The sequence below is a fragment of the Camelus dromedarius genome, chromosome 10 (assembly GCF_036321535.1).
Source record: "Camelus dromedarius isolate mCamDro1 chromosome 10, mCamDro1.pat, whole genome shotgun sequence".
NCBI lineage: Eukaryota > Metazoa > Chordata > Mammalia > Artiodactyla > Camelidae > Camelus > Camelus dromedarius.
The window spans coordinates 62,006,190-62,032,221 of NC_087445.1; positions in this window are offsets into that span (position 1 = coordinate 62,006,190).

Below are 26,032 nucleotides of genomic sequence, written 5' to 3' on the forward strand. Positions count from 1 at the left end.
AACAATTAGCAGCTTCTTGGATTTTTTTTCTACCAAAAAGCTTCTCTGCTTGGATAACTCTTCTGCAGTGAGCTTTAAAGCAAGCTTGACTGTCCTGTTCTCCGTGAAGGACTACCTGTTTCCCCCTCCCCGTGTGGACTTGGCCTTTTCCCTCTCCATGCTCCGCTTGCACGGGGATAACTCTATCTGAACAGTATCTCTCAGTTGTCATTCATTCTTCCATTTATTTAAAACCTTTTTACTGACTGTCTCCTAAGTGTCAGGAGTTCTGCTCAGTTTAAGGTTTTGTCAGGCAAGACAGGTAAGACTTCTCGCCCAGAGCTTAGATCTAGCAAAGGAGATAGACAATCAGATAACCATAAACGTGACATATATATTAAAAACCAAGTGGCTGGAGTCGAGATAGTAAAGGGTAGCTTGAGATTAGATTGATTTTTTTGTTTAAGCAGAGGCAACATAACATCATACATGATCTTGCATGTCATAATAAAGATTTCATGTTTCTGTTCTAGGAACAATAGGAACCCCAGAAAGGATGTAAGAAGAAGAATGACTTGATCAGAATTTAATTTTAAAAGATGAGTGTCTCTAATTTTTAAGAGAATGTGGCTACTTCCACACTACCTGAAAGCAAAGAATGCATTCAGTACTGCTGTAGCATCTCCTAAGGTGGCTGTGTACATTGGGCACTTAGGGTTGTTGCTGAAATAAGGAATGAAAATAATAACGACTAAGATTTATTAGCTCTACAGTAGGCACATATATACATGTTCTATAATCCTGTCAATGACCCACTAAAATAGCTATTTGTTATGTCAATTGAAAGATTAGAAGATTAGAATACAGAGATGCTGTCACTTGGTACTGTGGGTAGCTGGATAAGCCAGAGTTCAAACCTGGTCCAGAATACCCTTCAGGGTCTGCATTCTCCCCACAACAACATGCCCTGACTCATGTTATGCCATGTGGCCTCTATGAAAGTTGCTCAACTGTGTAGACTCTGAGTAAGTGAGAGCTTTTGGCTAGTATCCTGTTTCTCCCAGTTTTCTCGGCACTGGAGGTCAACCTTATCTGATACTTCTGACGCCGTACCACTCTACCTGCTCAGTCACCCATCTGTCCCACTGTCACATCTCCCTCCAGACCCAGTGGATGGATAGCCTTCTTCTCGTAATCAGCTCCAACACCAGCCCCCAGTGCCTGACCATTACTCACTCTCCCTGGCTCCCAGTCCACTCACTTCTCAGCCAGCCTGGGTCTAACAGCATTGGATCTTCATTTCCCTTATCCAGCCATCAGAAACAACTTACTTCAGGCTCCTAGAAGGTGACTCCCCATATGTAGAGTGAAATCTATCTTATAGGATTTTCCCCTTTGCTTTCTTTTTCTTTCCAGCTTTGATATTTAGTTATTTTGACACACTTACACGTTACAAAGTGATTACCACCATAATGTTAACTAACACCTCCATCATATCACACGATTATTTCTTTTTTGTGGTGAGAACATTTAAGATCTACTCTCTTAGCAGCTTTAAAGTATATAATACAGTATTATTAACCATAATCACCATGTAGTACATTAGATTCCCAGAACTCATTCATCTTATAATTAGGAGTGTATACACTTTGACCAAACTCTTTCAATTTCTCCCACATCCAGTCCCTGGAAATTACCATTCTATTCTCTGTTTCTATAAATTTTGCTTTTTTTAGATTCCACATAAAAGTAACCCCCATATAGTATTAATCCTATAGTGTTTTGAACTCAACGTTTTCTATGATGTTCTATAAGCTCACATATTAATTATTGCTTTGGCTTCTGGTAAGAGAAAGCCAAAACCAAATGTCACAGATAAATCAGGGATTTTGTTATTCATCTATAACAATAAATCTGGAGGTCAGCAATCCTGTTCCAGACACCAGTAGGAACCCAGGCCCCTACTGTCTTTTCCCCTCAGCCCTACCTTAGCGTGTGTTTGCCACCAAAATGGTTGAACCACTTCCAGGAACACAGTCACGGTCTAGACAAGAAGAAGAGGAAGGGCATTAATAAAATGTATGTGCTGGCTGAGTGAACTCCTTTTAAAAACCATTCTCCAAAACCCTACGGACAGCTCTGCTTACGTCTGACTGGCTGGACCCTAGTCACGTGGCCACTCCCAGTTAGCGTTTTTTCGTCGGGTTGTTGATACTGTCATACCAAAGCCATTTACTGAATGTCTAGGTCCTCCCTCTATATTCTCTCATTTAGCCCTCGGAACAGGCCTTTTAAGAATAGGATGAATTGCGGTACAAAGTCACTTTTTATGTGACTTTGGAGATCTCTATAATCCCCTCTGCAGGAAACTGGTGTACATTTTCTGGATGCATAGACTTTGTCAGTCACTTTCTGCTTGTTTTCTGAATGCACATCCCCACTGAAGCCTAATATGTGTAGATATGACTTGTTATTTGCATTTCCCAGATAATGCAACTGAGGCTTATTGGGTAAAGTCACTTGGTTAAGGGCACAGGGCTCATATACGGTGTTTCCAGGATTCCAAACCAGGTCAGCCTGACTCTGAAGCTTAAGGACTTTTCCGTTCTGATATGTTGCCACGTCCGAGACTGTCTAGCTAAGGAGAAAGGACATCCCTGAGGCATGCCAGAACCATTTCTCACCAGCATCCCTGCAGGCCCCGCGCTGACTAATAAATGCCTACACACATCTTATATCACTGTTTCCCATTAGCTCCTGCCTCTGCGATTTCCCCAGACCTGTTCCAAAGATCCCAAAGGACTGACAATGTCATCGATGTAGACAAACTGGGAGCAAGTTAAAGGAGGGCAAAGCAACGGATGGGAATATTGAGCCAGTGTGAAAAATTAACCTTCCAAACAATTTTCAGTTGGCGCAAAGTGATTTTTCCTTAGGCATTTTGTTCCTCTTCCAATTTTGTAATTCATGTTTATTTTCAGTAAAATTCAGCCCATCTGTATCTGATTCATTCACACTTAATTCATCAGCAGACAGCTCTGTCAGAGAAAAAGATTCCCGTGTGCCTCTAGCATTTTACTGTGGAATAGGGGTCTGTCTGGAACGCCAGGGCAAGGTGGCCTGGGAGAATCCCTCAGAAAGCAGGTGAGGTGGTTTCACACCCCAGCCCCTCCAATATGCACAGCCCTCTGTTGTGTTCTCTTTGTTTTAGGCAGCTCTGGTGGTCTTCTCAATTATTTTGTAATTGGGCTTACGCACAAATCTTTCCCGCTCTGCTGACTCCATTTTGTCTGTCCGTAAACACGCTCACATTCCTTTCATTGTCAAACATGAAACAGACACGCCATGTCACCCCCAAACAAAAAGATCACAAGCCACAATGCCCTTTCCCACCTCCACTCATCCTGAAACACATTTCCACACCAGCTTCTCAGAAGCCTGCTTTCGACACCTCTACTTTATTTCTCGTTCCTCCATCATGTACATCTGCCTCCTGGACCAGGCTGAGACCTTCTAATGAAAGTCACCATTGTATTGCCAAGTCCAATGATTGTGTTCTGTTGCTATTTGATTAATGTCTCTGTTGCATTTGCAGCTGTTGACAGTTCCCTCCTACCTCACTCTCCGCTGTGTTGGTTTCCTTCCATCCCTTCTCTTCTCTGTCTTCCCTTCTGTTTGGTCTACATCTCCATCCTTCCTTACTCATAACAAATGTATGCAATTTGGGGCCCAAGTCTTGACTGAAAGTTCTAAAGCCAGAATGTCTGAGTTCAAAGCCTGCTTTGCTGTTTCCCAATGTGTGACCTTGGGCATGTTTCTTAAGCCTCTCTACGCATCAGTTTCCTCAACTGAAAATTAGGGGAAATTATAGTTCTTACTTAATAGAGCTGAAAAAGGATTAAATATTTATTACTCACATTTTTCAAACAGCACCTAGTATCACAAATACTCAATAGAGTTTAACTGATAGGACCAGTACTAAACACATTCTAATGATCTGTAAATCCTTATAGAATAAGGATTGATAATAAGAAGGAATGCATTCTAATACAATCATTGTGATTATTCTAAAATGATGTTGGAAGCATATTCTACTCTATAAAAGATTATGTCCAAGCATATAGATGTAGGAAAGTCTATATATATATACACATCTAGGATTGAAACTAAGGTTATGTTGCCTAATAATACAATAAAGGGAAAGATAATGGAAAAATATATAATGTACTAACACTAATTACAAGGAAGCTGACGTGCTCATATAAATATTAGTTAAAATAGGCTTTAAGACAAAGAGTAGTACCAGAGGACTGTAGATGTATCCCTTAATGATAAAAGGATCCATTCACTGGAAAAACAAGAACTCATCTGTGGGTATGCACCAAATTAAAGGAAGCAATAAACAAATCCACAACCAGATTTGAGAACTTTAACTCTCTTCTCATAGCATTAAAAACAAACAAGCAAATTAAAAAACTAGACCAAAAAAATCACTAAGGCTATAAAACATTTTAACACTGTCAATCACCACTGTTCTGACATTTACAGCAAGCTATATCCAACAATTGCATAATTCACATTCTCTTTAACTTCATTTGGAATATTCACCAAGATAGACAACATGTTGGGTCATATAAAGTCTCAATAAACTAGAAAAAAAATTGTTTTCTTACTGAATTTATTTACTGACCTCAATAAAATTAAATCTGAACATTAGAAAAATAAGATAACTAACACTGTATCTTACACACAGAAATTAAACAGCACACTTCTACATAACTTATGGGCCAACGGAAAAGTAATGAGGAAAGCAAGAAATTATTATCAACTAAAGGATATAGAAAAAACACATGTTAAACCTGTCAGAATGCATTTCAAGCAATACTTAGAAAAAATAGTTTAAATGCTTATATGAGAAAATAAAAAAGCTTTAGAATTAATAACTTAAATTTTCACCTTAAGAAGATGAACAAATGAACCCAAAATTAGTAAATGGAAGGAAACATAAAATTAAGATCAGAAGCCAATAGAATAGGAAAACAATAGAGAAAATTAATAAAGCCAAATGTAGGTCTTTAGAAAATTATAAAACATTGATGGGTCTCTAACAAGAATTACTAAGAAAAAGACAGAAACATAAAATTCTCCTTATCATATAAGAGAAGACATCACTAAATATTCTACACATATCACAAACATAGTAAGATGATATTATTAACAATTTAATTTAAATAAATTTGACAACTTAGATGAAATGGGAAAAAAATTTTAAAAAAACTTTAAAAAACGAATGCAAGAATAAATACAATATCTAAGTAGCTCTATCTTTTAAAGCCATGGTTTTCAAAGTCTGGCCCCCACGCAGGGATTATCAACATCATGTAGTTCTGTATTAAAATTAAATTCTAGTAAACAATGCTGCTATGAACATGGGATGCATGTATCTTTTCAAACTGGAGTTTTCTCCAGATACATGCCCAGGAGTGGGACTGCGGGATCATATAATAAATCTATTTTTAGTTTTTTTTTCAGGAATCTCCATACTGTTTTCCATAATGGCTGCACCAAATTACATTCCCACCAACAGTGTAGAAGGGTTCCCCTTTCTCCACACCCTCCCCAGCATTTATCTTTTTGGACTTTCTTTTTAATGAAATACTACTCAGTTATAAAAAAGGATAAAATAATGCCATTTGCAGCAACATAGATGGATCTAGAGATTATCCTACTAACTGAAGTAACTCAGAGAAAGACAAATATCATATGATATCACTTTTATGTGAAATCTAAAAACACGCCACAAATGAACTTATTTACAGAACAGAAACAGGCTCACAGACATAGAAAGTAAACTTATGGTTCCCAAAGGGGAAGAGGGGAGGGATAAATTAGGAGTTTGGTATTAGCTGAAACAAGCTACTATATACAGAATAGATATATAAGGTCCTATTGGAAACTACATTCAAAAGCTTGCAATAACCTATAATGAAAAAGAACATATATGTGTGTATAACTGAACCACTATGCTGTATACCAGAAACTAATGCAACATTATAAGTCAACTACACTTCAATAAAAAAAGAAAAAAGAGAAAAAATTTTAGCCTCACCTCAAAGATACTGAACCAGAAATTCTGAAAACAATTTTCAACAATTTGTGTTTAAAAGCTCCCCAGGCATGAACTTAGGAGAAAAAGCCTAAACAAAATATTAACAAATTGATCCTTTTCCCAGGGTTGAGCCTAGATATTAAGGACTGGCTGTTCCCGGCCGTCCACTCAGGCATCCATTTCAAAGGATCAACACCTGAGCTGCCTTGAAGCCAGTAGAAGCAGGGCAAGCCCCTCCTTTAAACAGAGTTGCTCAAACATCACATTCTGTGCACAACAGTGAATTCCTCCATGGTCAACTTCTCTTGTCTAAAGTGTATTGGAATTCTTAGAACACACCACAAAATGATGACCCTTTTCTATATTCAGCAAAAACTCGGTTTATGTGTTCTTAATGGTGAAAGGAATACGGTAACTGAGGGGAATCTTTCACTTAGTTTGAATATTCATTAGACCTCATTTCTCAAGACAGTACTGGTAACTATTATACATCAGTCATACAAGTGAACTGTAAAAGCTGCTATAAACATGTATGGACTCATTTTTTGTGGACCTTCTTTTCCCTTAAGTAAAATCCTGAGCACAGGATATCTTGTTGGTGCAGAATTTGTAGGTAGGATTAAATTAATTTTTCGAACATGTTAGTACCGTTAAAAATTCTCATTGTTGAAAAAAAAATTAACAAATTGAGTCCAAAAATACATAGAAAGGATTATGTGACCTCTGTCCCAAGAAAAAAGTCCTTTTTTGTATTTTAAAAATCAAGCAATAAAATTATATTAAGTAAAAGAGAAAAACATAATATCTTAATAAATTCCAAAAAAACCCCTATGTCTAACAGTTCAATACATATTCATGATAGAAACTTTTAACAAACCAGGAATAGAACAAAACTTTTATCAATATGCTGAAAGCATCTTCAATAGTAATACTAACAAAGGATGAACTATGAATAGCCAATAAGCACGTGGAAAGTTCTCAGCACCATTAATCATCAGGGAAAGGCACACTTGAACCTCAGCGAGGTGCCACTAAAAAACGAGTAACACTACATATGGGTAAGACTGGGAGTTACCAAACTCTAATATATTTCTGGTGGAACTGTAAAACTGCACAACTACTTTGGGAAAAAGTTTTGATATTTTCTCATGAAGCTAATAAACTCTGCTGTGTGACCTGGCAATTCTTGGTATTTAGCCAAGGGAAATATAAATCCATGTTTACAAAATGACCTGTAAAAAGGGTTCACAGAAACTTTATTCATAATAGCCTAAAACTAAAATGGATCAGCAAATGGTGGTATATTCACAAAATGGAATAATATTAAATAATAAGAACACCAAGGACTGACTTACACACTCAGCAACATGGTGGGATTGCACAGATATTATGCTGAGTGTGGAAGCCAGACACAAAAGAGAATGCACTATGTGATCCCATTTTTATGAATTCCTAGCATAAACAAAACTAATCTAAGTTGAAGAAAAATTCAGAGCAGCTGTGCCTCTGGGGGACACTTGGACTGAGAAGAAGCTGAAGGGAAAATTCTAGGTTGACAGTTACATTCTATAGGTAGGTATGTAGGTTGCATGGGTGGATGCATTTGTCAAATCTAATGGAATCGTACCATAAGATTACATATCTCCCAGAATTTAATTTTATCTTAAAGTATATTAAGAGAAAAGATCTGTATGCTTCTTGAATTGGCAGCCAAAATGCTGGCTTGGTTACCTTCAACAGCAAAAATCTTGATTAAAATCTCCTGTAAATGGAAAGATCCTGAATGCAATATTGTAATGTTCCTCAAGGTTTCTGTGTGTCTATTGTATTTGACTTTGTGTGTGATTTTTGCTGTCTTACAGCCAATATCAATATTATCTGCAACTTGGGGAGCCCTTTTCTTGCCAGAAATGTGTAGGTTCTCTTTTCCTCTTGCTATAAATGGGATAAGTCCTACCAAACATTTTTCAAAAATAAATGCGTGGAACATTAATTTCCATTTCCCCATAGCTCAACACCCCAGTTTTTCAACCGCATTAATTGTTTTCATGTGTTGAGTCTTTCCTTGTTGTTGTTACTCATTTCTGAATATAAATTTCCTTTTTGGAAATTAAAATATATTTAATTTAGTTTATATCTTCCTTTTAATTAATTTTCAAAACTTAATAACCTTCTTTTTATTTGAACGTTGCTTAGCAGGAAAATGCACCTGAAATCATCTGCTGGTGCTCACAATTCAATAGATATATAAATGGGGAAACTATTATCCTGTTCTTATGAAATACTGAGTATGCTGGATAACGAAACGAGAAGAGGGGAGGTAAGTGAAATTCTGGTAGAATTTTTGGTGTTGTTTTATATTAAAACATTTTTATGTATTATATCATATATATGTATATATTTTAAAAATTAGAATTTAATTCAATACTTGCTTACTCTACAGGCCTAGCAAGCTATAAATTCTATCACTTCCACAAAGATTTCTGAAAATGCATTGAGTCCCCAAACCTTGAAAAGAGATGAAAACAAAAATCTACCCAAGAAATGCAGTCTAGGGTAGGAGGATAGGCAACGATACTAACAATAGCAATTTTAATAGAATATATTAAATGCTAGTACATAGAAAGAGTGGGCTGTGAGTATAATTATAGGTGGACACTAACCCAGTTCTGGAGGAGTATTTTGGGCAAGATTGCAGAATTCTTCATTCTCCTTATATTCCTTTCCCATCACCTCCATCTTTACCTGGCTAATTTCAATTTCTTTCAGGTTTCAGATTAAATATCATGATTTTAGACATCTTTTCTAAACTCTCAGACTATGGGTATCCTTGTTATATGCTCTTATGGTACCACATAATTTTCTTCATAACATTTATCACAATTGTAATGAAATAATTTGGGGCTAGTTATTTGTTCAACATTGAACTCACCTGCTGGAGTGTAGATACACTGTTTTAGTCTTTGCTTTATGGCCAGTGATTACTATGTTATTTGGTACATACACAGTGGATGTTCAACCGATTCCTATTTAACAACAGGAACAACAAAGAATGAGCTAAGTCTTGGAGAACCAATGGTTTTCAGTGCAGGGCTTTCCAAATTTCTTTTCTTCTGTTACCTAAACTACAACATGCAATTTCTTTTCTTCTGTTACCTAAACTACAGCCAAGATACTTACCAGATGAAGCCTACAATGAACATCCATGCAGCGTAAGCAAAATTAAACCCGTGTCACTGTAAGTTGTTAACATTTGGAGGTTGTTATAGCAACATAACATAACTCATCCTAACTGATGGAGAAGTCATATCCAAAATTCATTTTTTTCTAACTAACCCAGTATCAAATATGCACTGAATGCTATGGAGGTTCATACAAATTAATCAAATGTGTCCCCTGAGCTGCTGCACTTCATAATTTCACAGTTCCTTCTTTCTAATGAAATAGAGCTTCCTAAGTCCAGAATGAATGCCATCTTTGTATTTAATATAAACTCTTGGATGTGAGTAGCGTAGCTGAGAGTCATGCAGTCAGATAGATCTGTTATAAAACCTAGAGATTAAGTTTTCTAATCTCTCTGAAATTAATTTTTGTTGTTGGTGGTGGTAAGATGGGAATAATAATAACCACATAGAAGCTAACATTATAAATGTGTCTATCTCAGGCCAGGTAGTCATTAGCAGTTATTTAAAATAAAATAAGAAGAAGGAGAATGTGATATGTTGTTACTGTAAGAATTTTAAGTTCTTCTCTATGTAATTATGACTTATTCATTATTAGAGAAGAATTGTGTCTCTCTTGTCTCTGTATATCCGGTGGCTAGCACAGAGCTGGACACACAGTTGGTACATGATAAATGACTGTTGACTTGAATTCTGTGAGGGTTGTGAGAATAAGAGGCATTTCCAGTCTGAAGACATCAGGGGGAATTTCAAAATGTCAAGGAAGTTGAAACATTTCAATTTAAACCTTGAAGGCTGGGCAGATTTTTGACATGTTGGAGACAGAGCATGATTGTCAGAGAAAATAGCAAAAGCAAAGACATGAGTTAGGGCCTTCTGGGATACTGAAGCAAATAGCAAGTGGTTCATTGTGAGTATATGTAGGGCACATAAAACAGGAATTTTGTAAAAGGCAACCCAAGGTCAAAATAGAGTGAGCATCTTGAAGGCCACATAAGCAGCTGAGTTTCTGCTTTGTAGCAAGAAAGAGACAATGAGAGCAGCAATGGAAGAGAGAGAGGTGGGAAAGGCAGTGCTTTAAGAAACCTGTCTTAGAATGCAGTGCTGTTTAAGTGCTTTCTAAGCACCATTATCCTATGAGATGGAGAGCACTTTTTTACACGAGAAAACCGAGACTCCCATGTCAAGTAACTTGCCTAAGTTACAGCCACCCATAAGTGGAAAAGATACCATTTAAATCCATTGTTTTGTTTGATGTTAATCTGTATTTTTTTCCATTTCAGACCCAAACACAATAAATTTTACTTCAAGATTTTCCAGATGTATAGGAAAAAAAGCATCCTTGTAGATAATGCAACTCTATGGTTTGTAAAGCAAGTCCAAATGAGTTTCCTTCATATATTTATTTTTCTTTAAGATGTACTTTAAAGCTGATTTGTGAAGTTTGAAGTGTTAGAAGAATACAGGATGTTAATATTCATGCTAATCAGACAACCTATGCTTAGAACGGTGTTGTTTAGATCTTCTAGATGTTCCAGCACAAAAAAAGGGGATTATTGATTACGTTCTCATTTCTAATCTAATTGCCCTCAACACAATATTTCCAAATCAATAAGACCATTAACACTGTACACAACTAAACTTTCTTGTTAGATAGTTCTTTCTCTCCAAAGCCCCTTTTCCTCCAGGTCACTGCTAGGATGTTTTTCCTTTTGTCCTATTTCCCAAGCAGCAAATAACCCTTTTTTCAGATTCTCTCTTCATTCGCCTGATTCTCCTCCAACAATAGTCACCAACTGAACTTCAATTTTCAGAAAATTAAAGATGACCTTTAATTTTCTTACCTTTGTATATTTATTTAAAACAAAGTCAAATAGCCCTCTCCTTTTTACCACTCTCCTAAATTATAGACCTACACCCTCAGGGAGCTGACTAAAAATGGGTGATTATACTCATTGCATTAAACAGCACATTAACCAGACCTCACCCAGGGTGCTTTATCATTTTTTATTATTATTATTATTTTCCCAAAGAAATAGAATACTTTCTCCAAGAAAGAATTTGGTGAATGTGGTTGCTCACATTTGATGATATGAATCTGTAATTATTGTGCCATCTTAACTTGCTGGCTATTGAGTCATCTCAAAATCTTGGAAACACACGTAGGTTAGATAAAGAAATGCAATGAGTTAGTGTCAGAAGTTGGCCTGACACTCGTGTGTCTTCTTCTGTATCTAGAATAGTGGAGGAGATGTAAGCTAGATAAACAACAAAAGGAAATACTTCCTAATATTATTTTCTGTTTTCTCATTGACGATGTGAGTGTCTCATAAACACGCGCTCTTTATGCCTGCAGTATTAGACATTGCCCTGTAGTATAGACATTATCTCCATTTCACAGATAAGGAAACTGAGGCTCAGAGTGGTAGAGCCCCTTGCCTATACCATGCTCTTCTCACCATGTGCTCTGACACAGTACTTCTCAAACCCTAGTTTAAGTGCAGTGGGGAACTAGCTATCTGAATGATTTTTCTGAAAATCAATTTTTATTTGAATTATTTTGGAAAGAATATCACACTGCTCTGTAAATCATGCTTAGGTTTGGTTAAAGTGGAGGTGGCAGGAAGTGCTGGCTTTGGATTATTGGAGGTTGTCTTGATAGGGATAAAAAAATAGGGCAAAATGTCCAGTTCATATTTATACACCATGCCATGGGGAAATGGGCCTGCTGAGAAAGTGATACATTAGAACAGTGCTTCTTTGTGCAGTGAAGCCTCGTTCATTATGTCACGGAGTGGGGGGGGGTGGTCTCTGAGGCCACAGGACATCAAAATGGAAGATTTGGTGGTGGTGGTGGCTGGAGGATGTTTCACTGAAGTTGTATGATTCCCTGGAGTCACCTTAGAATGTTGCAGCTGGCCTACTGAGGTCACTGTGAAAGGACTTTGACAAATGGTACGTGGCTTTTCTAGGAACAATCACCTCCTTGAGCCTTTTCTGGGAAGAGCGCTGGTAAGGAAAAATCAAAGTAAGGATTGTTAACGTTTTGCTGATGCTTGTTCTGTTCCGTGTGGGCAATGTAACTCGGCCGCTAGACACGGGGACATGAATACTGGAGCTTGTTCATCCTGATATTCTCCACCCACAGCACATTGCTTGTCATTTGCCTTTAATCCGGTTCACCATGCCTGACACCCCTCGGTGACTCAATCTGGAAAGACAAGGGAGGGAGGAACACGCATAGCCTTGCAGGAGAGACAATGTTGAAACTGATTTTTGAGAAAGGAAAGGTATTAATAGACAAAGAGGAAGCAACGATAGTCATCTTAGGAAGGGAAGACAGTGCATGACGCTGCACCGAGGGTGAGGGCGAGAGCACGGCGAGTTTGGATTTGTACCTGAGATACAGACGGAGAGCTGGTGGCGAGGACCAGGAGATGATCCTGAGGAACTTCTGGAAACTACATCATTAAAAGCCCTTTAAGTCAACAAAGGGATTTAGGCTTTATTCTAAAGACAAGGGGCAGCTGCTGATGGGTCTTAAGATGGTCATATTTATGTTTTGGAAGTCTGACTCTAAACGAAACCAAAAGTACCCCAAACTTGTCTATGGCAAAGACTACACGAGTGAAATGAAGATTGGACTGGCAATTAAAATACTAAATATCCCTAACAGAAACAGGAAATTCACAGGGTGATCTCATCCCTTACTGGTGAAATCATGCTTGATCTCACTAGCCAGCTAGGAAATGCAAAATAAAACAGGAAGTAATAATTTATGCCAACTGATCAACACACCTGAAGACATTAAAAACATCTACTGCTGATAAACGTGCATATACAATGCTACGGTGAAATTGCTAAGATTTTTGGGTAAGTTACTTCGCAGCATCTGTAAACACTGAAAACTTCCAACACCCTTTGTGCTGACCGTCCCACAACTAGCCACCCATCGAACAGAATTAAAAGCCCAATATGCAAAGCTGTACATATGATATTCATTATAGTTACTTCTTGTAAAAGAAAAAAATAAAAAGCCGAACAGAAGTTTGCTCGGAAGATGGGAGGAGAGAGAGGTTGGGGTATTTATTCCTTATCTTGCCCCTGCTTCCTGCACGTGCTTGGTCTTTATAGCAGCTGTGTTTTCCTGCTCTAATGGCCATCTCTCTCCCACAACTACAGTTCTTGTCAGATTCTGATAACTATGTTCTGTTCCCCTTCCCCTTCAGGCCTTGGGGTTTAATGGCTTCTCTCCCTAAATACTTGCACATTTAACTCTATTTAACTCACTTTTTGAGTATGCCAACTCTTCCCTGCTAGAACCCAAATAAAGAGTAGGGGATGACTTGGAGAAGGTAAAACTGGATAAGACAGGTGAGCTGGTCCTTACGAGATTCCCAGGTGACCCGAGGGGGTCAAATATCTAATGATGTTTAAGACAATAGTCAGTCTAATATATAGTCAGTCTCTTAGTTATTCCCAATGAATTGTCAACTTGTTGTCGTATAAGACACTGGGATCAGGGAAGGAGGGTCAAAGAAGGGAGAGGTGCTGTCCTGCCCAGAAGAAACTTTCAAGGAGACTCAACTTGCCTTAAACGTGCCTGTCTCTAGCTTCAGAAATATGTTTAATTTTCCTTAAGATCCTGGAGCTCATGGAGGCAGTAGAAAGAGCTTGGCGTTGAACACGCAGGCTCTGGCAGCCAGCTCCCTGAGCTCACACCCCGATTCCTCATCGTCTAGCTGTGTGATCCTAGCACTCGCCTAATCTCCCCATGCCTCTGTTCCCTCATTTGTGAAATGGGGACAGTACTAGTGCCTCTCTGACTTAGTAATGAGTTTCCTACATATAAATATCTTACAACTATGCCTGGCACATGGGTAGGGGCTTAATAAACACGGACAGTTGTCATTATCTACTCATGCCAGGCTGTCCTATACGGAATGGACACGGAGTCCAGCTGCAAAGACAAAAAGGAGCAAATGCAAACAATGATGACTAGATTCTGCTCCTTTGCCCTTGCGTGCAGTTTGGAACCTATGATCATATAAAGAGAACAAGTGGAAACCATTATCCAGACAGTCTCATTTCCTTTTTTGATAGGGTTACTAGACTGATGAATTGGGGCTGCTTTGGAAGTAGAGTCTCGATTTTTGAAAAGCACTTGACAGGGTTCTCCCCTGGCCCAGATCAAATCTCTCCCTTTCCAGGAAGCTCCCAGAATGCCTGCAAGGGGATGGTCCCCTCACTGCTTTAAACATCAGGAGCCCTGTGATCATCTCCCTTGTAGCAGGGATGCCAGTCTGCCCTTTGACAGAGTCCTAATGTGGGCTCATCACATCCTCCTAGACTGAACTGCTGGAGGTCAGGGTTCTCAGTCTTAGGAAGTTGGCAGACAATAGAGATTGGTACAAGCCACCTAGACTTTGCAATCAGACCAACGTGAATTCATTACTGTTTCTGCCTCTCACCAGTGGGGTGTGCTTGAACAGTTACTTACACTGAGTGCCAATTTCTTCATCTGTGAACCCGAGCTAGTAACATCATTCCTGTATCATAGATAATGTTTATTGGCCATTCATTCTCCTTCAGGTAAAGCCTCACATCACTCCCCGATAAAGATGCTATCAAGTATATAGTATCATATTATAAGTGGAGGTCTGTGCTCTTTGACTAAAGTCTCTTTATTTCCCCCAACTCCCAGCCTCTGATAACTACCATTCTACTCTGTTTTTTTTTTTTTAATTTTTAAATTGAGTTATAGTCAGTTTACTACTCTGTTTTTATGAGTTCAGCTTTGTTGGATTCCACACCTAAGTGATATCATACAGTATTTGTCTTTCTCCGTCTGACTTATTTTACTTAGAATAATACCCTTAAGGTTCATCCAAGTTGTTGCAAATGGCAGAGTTTCCTTCTTTCTCATGGCTCAATACTATTCAAAGATAACTGTTTTTATCTGTTCATCTGTTGACAGACACAAGTTGTTTCCGTGTCTTGGCTATTGTGAATAATTGGGCAATAAACATGGGAGTGCAGGTAAAACTTCAAGATCCTGTTTTCATATCTTTTGGATATATACCCAGAAGTGGGATTGCTGAATCAAATATCTTCAATTTTTTGAAGTATTTCCGTACTGTATTCCATAGTGGCTGAACCAATTTACGTTCCCACCAACAGTGCATAGGGTACTCATCTCCACGTGTATGTACTTGCTAAGTGAGTAGCTCTTCAATGTGCTCACCACAAAAAAAGAGATGTTAATCATGTGACATGATGAAAGTGTTAACCTAATGCTACAGTGGCAATCATTTTGCACTGTATACATAAGTACATCAAATCAACATGTTCTACACCTTAAACTTACACAACCTCAGTTGTATCAGTTATATCTCAATAAAGCTACGAAAAAAGGAAAGGTAGTAGCATTGTTACCAATTTACAGAGATAGGTACATGGAGACACAGGAAAGTGTTCAGCAGAAGCTCATCCCAGCTACAGAACTAGTAAGTGGTGCAGACAGAGTTCAGCTCAAGGCAGTTGAAGCCAATATTGCTAACCACTGCACCGCACAGCTTTCCGGATTAGCAGCGCGTGGCTTATCACAGATGCTCAGTCAGTGCCGTTGTTTATGGAGCAAAGATTTACTAAGCGCCTAGGGTACGACTGGTATTAGAGGTCGGGCATAAAACAGTAATGATACAATGGAGGACTGATGTCAGAGACATTGCCTTCTAATGCAGAGTACAGACAATAACCAAATAATAATAATAATAAAAAAAGAAGTCCTTACAGCTTGCAATTAGTGCTCAGAAGGAAATAAACAGGATGATGAAACAGAGAAACGTAGGGTAGTAGAGAAGACCCAGAGACATCTTTGCCCTGGTAAGGACTCCAAATATTTATTAAGTTTAAACAGACGTGGGAAGAAACAGTATGGGGCTGCTGTGAAACAAGGCAGATTTACAGCTGGTCCAACTGGTTAACTAACTCTTTCCAAAGAATGCTCTCAGTACCCTGCTGTTAGTTTGGAGAGAGTACGTACTCTCTCCAGGTCCTGAATCATTTAAAAAATCGATATCCAGTTTCATACCTTCCAGAAATTATGAGATTGGATTGTGAAACATGGGAAGTTGCAGTCAGAGTGGACACGGTAGAGAAATGCCTGCTTTCTTTTGCAAAATAGTATAGAAGTCATTTATTTGAAACATCCATGAACATTGGATTTTAAATTGAGAAGTCCCAGTATTTCCAAAGGTTACTTCTGCATTGCTTCTGCATATCTCAGCGATTAGCTAAGAACACACAGAATCATCCTGACCCGCTGAGTCTCCCTTATGGAGCCTCTGTGTTGGTTCCAGGGTAGGTAAAATGTTCCAAGTGCTTTCAGCAAGTGATTTCTCATCCACACACAGAGTCATTTATGAAGAAGAAAGGGCTCAGGTGTCTATGTCATGCAACAGTCATATTAAACATGTTCTCCACAGGGTAGCAATACTGGCAGCTCTGAGTCTCCCATCTCCATAACCTGGTCCGAGGGCCTCAGGCTCTGAATTCCTGGGCAAGAATGTTATCTTGATCAGAAGTGGCCTCAGAAACCTGACACCAGCTAATAACTTACACAGGAGTCAAATACTGATTCCAATCAAAGTTAGTGGGTTTTGCTGGGTTCTAAATGTGAACCAGGATGAATGAATTGAGAAAACAAATTTTTGTTGGCAAATAAACACTCCGTGTACTTTTTTTAAATGCCAGTATTTGCTCCAGAATTGAATATTCGAAATGCAGTGGAATGGAGAATACCAAAAGAGGGGGGAAAAAAAAGTTGGGGGGGGTGGCCATGTAACAACAGCATAAGGGAGAGGAAAGAACTGGGGGTTGGGGGAGGTCAGGTGTGAGGAGGTTTTTTGCCAGAGCTAGCTCTGCCACTCAGTGACTGTGCCGTTTTGGACAAGCCCTTTATGCATTCTGGGCCTCTCGCACACTCAGGTCTCACGTTCTCTCTTTGAAAAATAAGAACTACATAAGAAGTTGCATTTTGGACACACAGGAAAAACCTGGCCTGCAGACTTTTGTGTTATGGCTTCTGTTTTTTGGTTGGTTTTGTTTTCTCTCCCTCTTTTTTTGAGTTTTTTGATACTGTGTTTTTTTGGATAAAATTTCAATCTTATAGAAACATTGCAAATATAGTACAATAAACTCCCAAATGTGAGACTCACCAATGGTTATTTTATCTCTGAACCATTTGAGAGGAAGTTGTAGATCTCATGCCCTTTTATTCTATTTATTTCAGTGTATTTCCTCAGAACAAGGAAAGTGTGCCTATAACCACAGTACACTTAGACAAATGTTTTGCTCTATTGTCATACAAATTATACCTTCAACTTGGCTTCTTTCCCTTTTATAGACTCCATTATTTTCTGAGCATTGCTCTACTTTTTAGCACAATGTAAATTTTCAGGCTTTTACTTTACCATGAACATGAGTTTTGTTTAGACTTGTTTGTCCTTTTAAAAATGCATCTCTCATATAAGGATAGGCGACTCATTCCTTTTGAAAAATAATAATATATTATATTACTGGGTCTAAACTTTCATGACCATCAGGTAGAGGCAACTGACCTGTTGAGACAGGGCCTTGTTAGCCCCCAGTTACCACTACTCAGTCTGGCTCATATCACTCATACCTGCCTAGTCTCCTGTCTGGTGTTTGAGTTTTGCCACATCTGTATAGGGTAGCATACAGATTAACAACCAAACCAGGATGCATTTGACAGTAAAAAGGACTACAATGAATAATTACCCCAGAGAGAAATCTCAGGCAAACTGAGACTCATGGTCTTCCTGTGCCTAGACTTAATCTTCTGAAACTTTCTACTTTATGGAATATGCTCCCAACTCCGGTTGATTCATAACTAAAAGAGGAAAATAAACATTGGAATCTGAGTGGTACCTTACCCAGAAGTTCTCTGGATAACAAAGATTAAAAGAGATATCTCTGCAGACATTCTGAGAGTGTAGAATGCTTCGCTTCTTATTTTGACCTCAAGGATTTTTATGGGGACAATCAGAAGATGTCTCGCTCTTTCAGAGAGGCAAGATCAGTGCTAAGGGAACCAGCTTCTCGAAGCGGGCTAACCCTCACCTCGCCCTGCACAACAAGCTCCCGCTGGGTAGGTGTTGGCATAAGAGTGGGTCCAACTCTTTGCCACTGAAGTAGGTCTTTTGCTCCAATGAAGAGCTCCAGAATAACGACTGCATTAGAAAATTAAAATAATTGCTATTATTATTTAAATTATCTTGCAGTATGTTCGACTGTATAAACAGAGAACATTGTGGCATTTATAACATATGTAACATATGAACTGATAACAATAGCACACAGGCCAGCAGGGTCGAGGTTGAAATGTGCTCTTTTAAGATTCTTACGCTCTGCATGCGGTAGGATAATGTCATCTGAGGGTAGGCTGTGGTACGTTAAAGCTGTATGCTATCAGCCCTAAATCAACCACTAGGAGACAAAATGGAATCATATAAAATACATACCTAGAAAGAACAGAATTTGAGGACAAAGAAACAACAGCCAGATTGAAAAAAGAGAAGACAAACGTCAAGAATGGATAGAGTTAAGCCCAATATTGCCAATAATTACACTAAATGTAAACGACCTCAATACCGTAATTAAGAGTTCGGGCTGGTCAGATTGGTTTAAAAAGCAGGACCTAACTGTGTGTTATTTACAAGAAAACCTCTTTAACCACAAGACACAAATAAAGTAAAGCACAGAGCATGAAAATTGACATGTCATGCTAACACTAATGGAAATAAATAGGAGTTCTAAAATTAGTATTAACCTTAACATATTTCAGATAAGTATTACTGGGGGTGAAGAAGCTCACTTCATAATGAATCAAGAAGACAAAAAAAATCTTAAAAAATTAGCACAAATAACAGGTACTTGATGCAAAACTTGATACATGATTATCGTTGCACATTTTTATTACTTTTCCATTAATAATTGAGAGAAGGATTAAACACAAACTCAGTCAGGATGACTATATTAAGATAAATAAATATGAATTGCTAAAACTTGAATAACTCTATCATCCAGTTTGACTTAACTGATCATCATAAAGCATTCCACCCAACATCAGCAAAATACATATTCTTTCTAAGCGCACAAAGAGTATTTAGCAATATAGACCATTCTGGACCATAAATCAAATTCACTTTAAATTAAATGTTCAATTTAAATGTGTATGGATTCAAGTTATATAAACGTATGTTCTCTGACCATGATGGACTTATATTTGATATCAATAATAGGAAAATATTTGGAAAATCTCCAAATATTGGGAAACTAAATAACATTCTTGGAAATGACAAATAAAGATAAAATCAAAAGAGAGGTTAGAAAGTATTTTGAAATTAATAAAAACATACATCAAAATTTGTGAGATGCACCTAAAACAGTATTTTGGAAATTTCTATAGCAATAAACACCTTTTGAAAATAATATTGTAGGGAAACATAACTAAATAGAAAACAAAAAAAATCAACAAAAAAAAAATCAATAAAACCAAACCTGTTACTTTGAGATCAATAAACAATACAATCCTCTATTCAGAAAGATGAGGAACAAATGAAGATACATTACCAATATCAGATATGAGAAAGGTGAATTCTTTACAGATTTTGCAGATATTAAAAGGCTAATGAGGAAAGTTATGAATAATTTTATGTCAATAAATTTAACAACTTGGATGAAATGAACAAATTTCTTGCAAGACAGAAAATTTCAAACTTACTCAAGAAGAACTAGATTATCTGTATAGCCCTATATCTACTAAAGTAACTGAACAAGTACTTTAAAGCTTTTCCACAAAGAAAATTCCACCCTAGATTGCTTTAATGAGGGAAATCTCACCAAAATATTTCAGGAAATTGAAAAGGAGAGAACACATCCCAACTCATTCAATGAGGGAAACATTACACGATACCAAAATCAGACCAAGACATTACAGGAAATGAAAACCATAGAATAATCTCTCTCATGAAATAGATGCAAAATTCTTAACAAAATTTTAGCAAATCAAATCCATCAATATATGAAAAGATCATGGTCAATTTATACCAGTAATTCAAAGCTGGTTCTATATTCAATAGATAAGAACAAGCAATTGACAAATTCCAGAGTTAATCCTGACAAAGTTAATCTCTCAGCAAACTAAAAATGGGAGGAAAATTTCTTAACCTGATAAGGACATCTTCCCAAACTCTACACTTAACGTCCTACTTCATCACAAAAGAATGAATGCTTTGCTTCTAAGAACAGAAATAAGGAAAGGCTATCTGCTCTCAGCCCTTATTTTAACCTTGTACTTGTGGGGTCGTAGCCACTGTAATGAGGAAAGAAAATAAATAAAAGTTACCGAAATTGGAACAGAAGAACTAAAATTGTCTTCAATCAAAAATAACACAATCATCTCTGTAGAAAATCATACAGAATCTATACAAAATCTATAATGAATAACAACTGAGTTCAGCAAGATTGCAGGATACAAAATCAATCTATAAAAATAATCATATTTTTGTATATTGGCAACAAACAATTAGAAATTGAAGTTAAAATTATCACTTACAATAGCATAAAAATTAGACACTGTTAGGGATAAATCTGACAAAAGGTGTGCAAGACAGAGTACGTTGAAAACTACAAAAATTGCTGAGATTAAATTCAAGACCTAAAGTGCAGATATATCCCATATTTATTGATCAAATGATATCCATGAGTTAAGATATCTATGATCCCCAAATTGCTCTATAGATTCAAAGCAATTCTAATCAAAATCCTATCATGCTTTTTTCTTATAGAAATTGACACAGTAATTCTAAAATTCATAAGAAATGCAGAGGACCTTGAAGACCCAGAATAGTCAAACAACTCTGAAAGGGAAGAATGAATTTGGACAACCTACACTATCTGACCTCATGATTTATCATAAATAAAGCTACATTATTTAAGACAATGTAATATTGCCATCAAAATAGTCAAATAGATCAATGGAACAGAACAGAGAGTCCATAAATAGGCCTGAACATACAATAGATTTTCAACAAAGTTGCAAAAGTAATTGAAAGGAGAAAGAATAATTTTTTCAACAAAGATCCTAGAAAAATTAGATATAGGTATGCAAAAATATTAACTTTGATCCACATCTCATAGCATACACCAAAGTTAACTCAAAATGTATTGTACACCTACATGTAAAACCTAAAAGTATAAAATTTCTAGTAGAAAACAAAAGAAAATCTTTTTGACCTCGGGTTATGCAAAGATTTCTTGAAACAACCGAATACAAGAAAAAAATGGATAAAGTGGATTTTATCAAGTTAATAAGTTCTGCTCTTTGAAAGACATTGTTAAGAGAATGAAAAGACAAGATGTGGACTTCCAGAAAATAAATGCAAATCATTTATATGATAAAGGATTTTTCCCATATTGTATAACAACCTTTCAAAGACTCAAATAATGGGAAAACAAACTACTCAATTAACAAAAACAAGAGTTTAAAAGATACTTTATCAAAGAATGTATACACCTGATAAATAAGTACACAAAAATATTCTCACTATTATTAGTTCCGAAAGAAAGGAAAAATAAACCCACATTGAGAAACAGGCTTCCCTTGTGATCTGAAAGCAGAGCATTCCTGTGAAACCCATCTCAGCCAAAACGGCGTAAAGCCAAGAGTACCCCTTGCTTTCTGAAAGTTCAAGTTCAGCCACTTTGCTTTTCTGAAAGACCTACATCAGTACGGTAACTTTATAAAAGTGAAAATCCTCTTTGAATATTTTTGGTTAGCAAAAACAGGCATGAATGTAGGTGTTTTTTGTAAAACGGAAGTGGCATAACTCAAACTTTCAGAAAGCAGGGGATACATAAATGTAAAATTAAAACGACTGACCAGACCAACCAAGTATTGATAATGACCTGGAGTAACATTCATACCCTTCTGATGAGAAAGTAAAATAGTTCATATGCTTTATTAAACAGTTTATCAATTTCTTAAAAATTTAAACGTACATGACTTACTATATAACTTACCCACTCCACTCCTAGTATTATCCAAGAGAAGTGAAAGAATATGCACAAAGGTTTGTATCCAAATATTCTTAGTAGCTGTAATAGTCAAAAACTGGAAGCAACCCAAATATTAGCCAAAGGGCAAATAGGGAAATTATGGTGTCACCATGCTATGGAATATTATTTAGGAATATAAAAAAATAACTTATTGGCACACACGACAATAGGAATAAATTTTAAAATAATTATACTGAGTGAAATAAAAAAGACAAAAAAACCAGCATATACTACAGGTGTCCATTTATAAAATTCTGAAGACAATACGAACTAATGTATCATGGCAGAAAACCTATCAGTGGTATGAGGCGTGGGGATAGAAAGGGGATGGGCAGGAAGGTGAGATTACAAGGGGATGCTAGAAAACTTCTGGGAAATGATATATATGTTCATTGTCTTGACTGTGGTGATGGCTTTACAGTTGTATACATATGTTAGAACATGTGAAAGAGTACACCTTAAATATGGGCAATTTACTGCGGTTCAGTTACACCTCAACACAGTTTAAAATATATCTCAATAAATTAAATCATACATAAATCAACAAATTGCAAGAAATAAATATAACAGATGTCCCGAACATCAAAATGTAAGTATCAGAACACACCTGAAAGTAAATTAAACCTAAATAAGTGGAAAGACATACTATATTCATGAATTGATAGGCTTGATAATGTTCAGATACAAATTTTCCCCAAGTTGATTTATATATTCATTGAACAGACTGCAGACTTGGGGACTTCATAAGGGACTTCTATAAATCAATAAGGGAAAGGCAGAAAAAGCAACAGAGAAATACGCAAAATATTTGAGTAACACCGTGAACGGAGAGTGAAATATACGTATGAAAAGATGCTCAATTTCCCCAATCATTAGAGAAATGAAAATCAAAACCACGAGATTCTTCTATACAACCAACATATTGGCAAAAATAAAAGAACAGACACTAACAAAGCTGGCATTGGACAGGACTTAACCTCAGGATTCTTAAAACTATTTTATTTATTGTAGGGGGCTGTCCTGTGCATTGTAGGATGCTTGGTAGCATCCCTGTCCTCTGACCACTAGGTGTCACTAGCACTCACCCCTCCACCCTCTCCACACTCCCAGGTAGGTTAACCAAAAATGCTTAGCTAGAAACGAGGGTGGGAATGACACTATTTAGTTGACCAAAAGGTAGCTCACCTGAGCTGCACTGGAATTGGTTAGCCAGAAGACACTGGGAGAAAATTTAGGGATGGCAAATAATAGGACCTTTGGGGCAGTATCTGTCATATAGATGAAATAATGCTTGTTTTAAAAGATAAACATATATGCCTAGAGAAAATACTGGCAGCATATGACAAAATACTGAGTGACTATAAATGAATTGAAACATAAAGATGATTTTCCACTTTTGTCTGTATATACCTTGTTAGAATTGAATATATGTATACATTTATATATATATATATTGCACTTTGGAAAAAAATTAAAGCAAACACAAGCTACATATGATGCTATGAGTAACTTATCTGTCAATATTCTTCTCTGTCCAGCAGAGGGAACTGGTATCTATCAAGTGTTTAAAAAAATTGTTGAACTATACAAAAAAATATGTTAGCCAGTACACACGAATATAACAGGAGATGAGCCCATTTGTAAAAAGTCATTGACATGCAGGGTTGGGTCACAGATGGTTGATTATTTTATCTTTCCAGATTGGTTCATGGTTTAGGAACCAAATACGGAGAGTTAAGATAATACTTGGGGTTGTGATTAGGTATAATAGTGTAGGTCAATAAGATTATTGTATGCTTAGCCTTATCAAAACCAACTCCCTAAGCCTTGCTTGCTGAGATGGGTTACTCAGATGTAATGCTTCCCACTTGAAAATAGCACAGAGGGCCAAAGGGCTGATGATACAAAACTACCCTAGCAGGTCAGGTGAAATGATTAAAACTTGATGACATGATCAAGACTCATGTATTGTCAATCTAGGGGTAGACCAGAAGCAGAGCTTTCCTGAGCACATTCTCCTAAAATATAATAGCAGATAAATGATTGTTCCCTCACTCTGTTCTTGGTACTGTTTTAAGTGCTTAAGATAAATAAACTCATTGAATAACCACACCAACCCCTGGCTTAAATTACTATATACCTATTTTATTGAGGAGAAAGATGAAGTGCAGGGAAGTTGAGGAATTTTCCTAAGGACACATACTAACAGGTGGCATAATTGGAATTCAAACCCAAATGTTATGATTCCAGAGCCAACCCTCAACTAGAACAGGTACTTCCCCTCCAAACAACCTTATTTTAAAATAGTGCTATTTAATATATATTTTGAGGCATGAAGACAAGAGAGTCAGAAAGCATCTCCTTTTTGTATGTGCTTGCTTGTCTCATAGTGGACAGACGGCAAGCGTGTGCTAAAGTCCTTCTTGCTCTCCAGTCACCGAGACAAGAACCCCTGGCTGCATTTCTCCTGAGAGATCACCCATTTTCACAAAGGCTCTCTGTGCTCTCTCCATGTTCTTGTAGTGAATGATAATATTCAATAATGGAGTGCCTGTGTGTTCATGCAGTTCTTCCAATAGACAGTTTGTGTTGCTTTCCATGTTTTCCAATTGAAGATGCTAAAGAAACTTAGATACTTTCCCCAAAGCTGTACATCTTTCAACAGGAGATTCTGAATTCATTCCAGACCAGTGTTATTTAAAAAAAAATGCCAATATAGAAAAAACAAAAGGAGATATGCCACTTTCTATTGGCTTTAGCACCTCTGTTCAATACAGCGTTGCAACCTGTCCACATCACCTCTGGCCACTCAAAATATAAACAGCAGCAGCAGCATCGATGACTATCCCATCCTATACACCATTGTTAAATGTACTGTTCTTTGAATTTTCAGGGTTGTGAGAAAGTTATCAGGAGCCTGCCATCTTCTACCCCAATAGAGCAATGGTCAATCCCTTACAGTTAAACTCCAAGCTCTACACCTGCCTTTCATGCATGAGAGATTTCTTCACAACGGCCACCAGGAATGGGCTTGCAAAGGGTAGGGGAACACTGTGAATTGTATGCTGTATAATATTTGTTTATTTTTTTAAATTGTTAATTTTTATTTTATTTTGAGATGACTTTAGACTTCAGAGGAGTTTCAAAAGCAGTACAGATCACATACACCCTTCACCAAGCTTCCCCTTGTGTTAGAATCTTACATTATCAGAAGATACTGCCTAAACTGAGAAATTAACCTGGTGCAAGACTAGTCACTGGAGTAGAGATCTTATTGATTTCACTCATTTTTACACTAATGTCCTTTTTTCTGTTCTAGGATCCAATCCAGAATCCCGCATTGCATTTAGTTGTCCTGTCTCTGCAGACACCTCCAATCTTGACAATGTCTCAGTTCTGCTCATCTTTTAGGAACTTAATACTTTTGAAGAGTAATGGTCAGTTACTTTGTAGAGCATCCCTCAGTTTGGACTTCCTGAGATTTTCGCTTGGTTATATTGAGGTTTTGCCTTATTTCCCAGTAAGGAAACCACAGAGGGAATTGCCCCCTTTTTAGCGTACATGTCTTCCACGTCTTTGTTTAGATTTATTCCTAAATAAATTTTGTTCTTTTGGATGC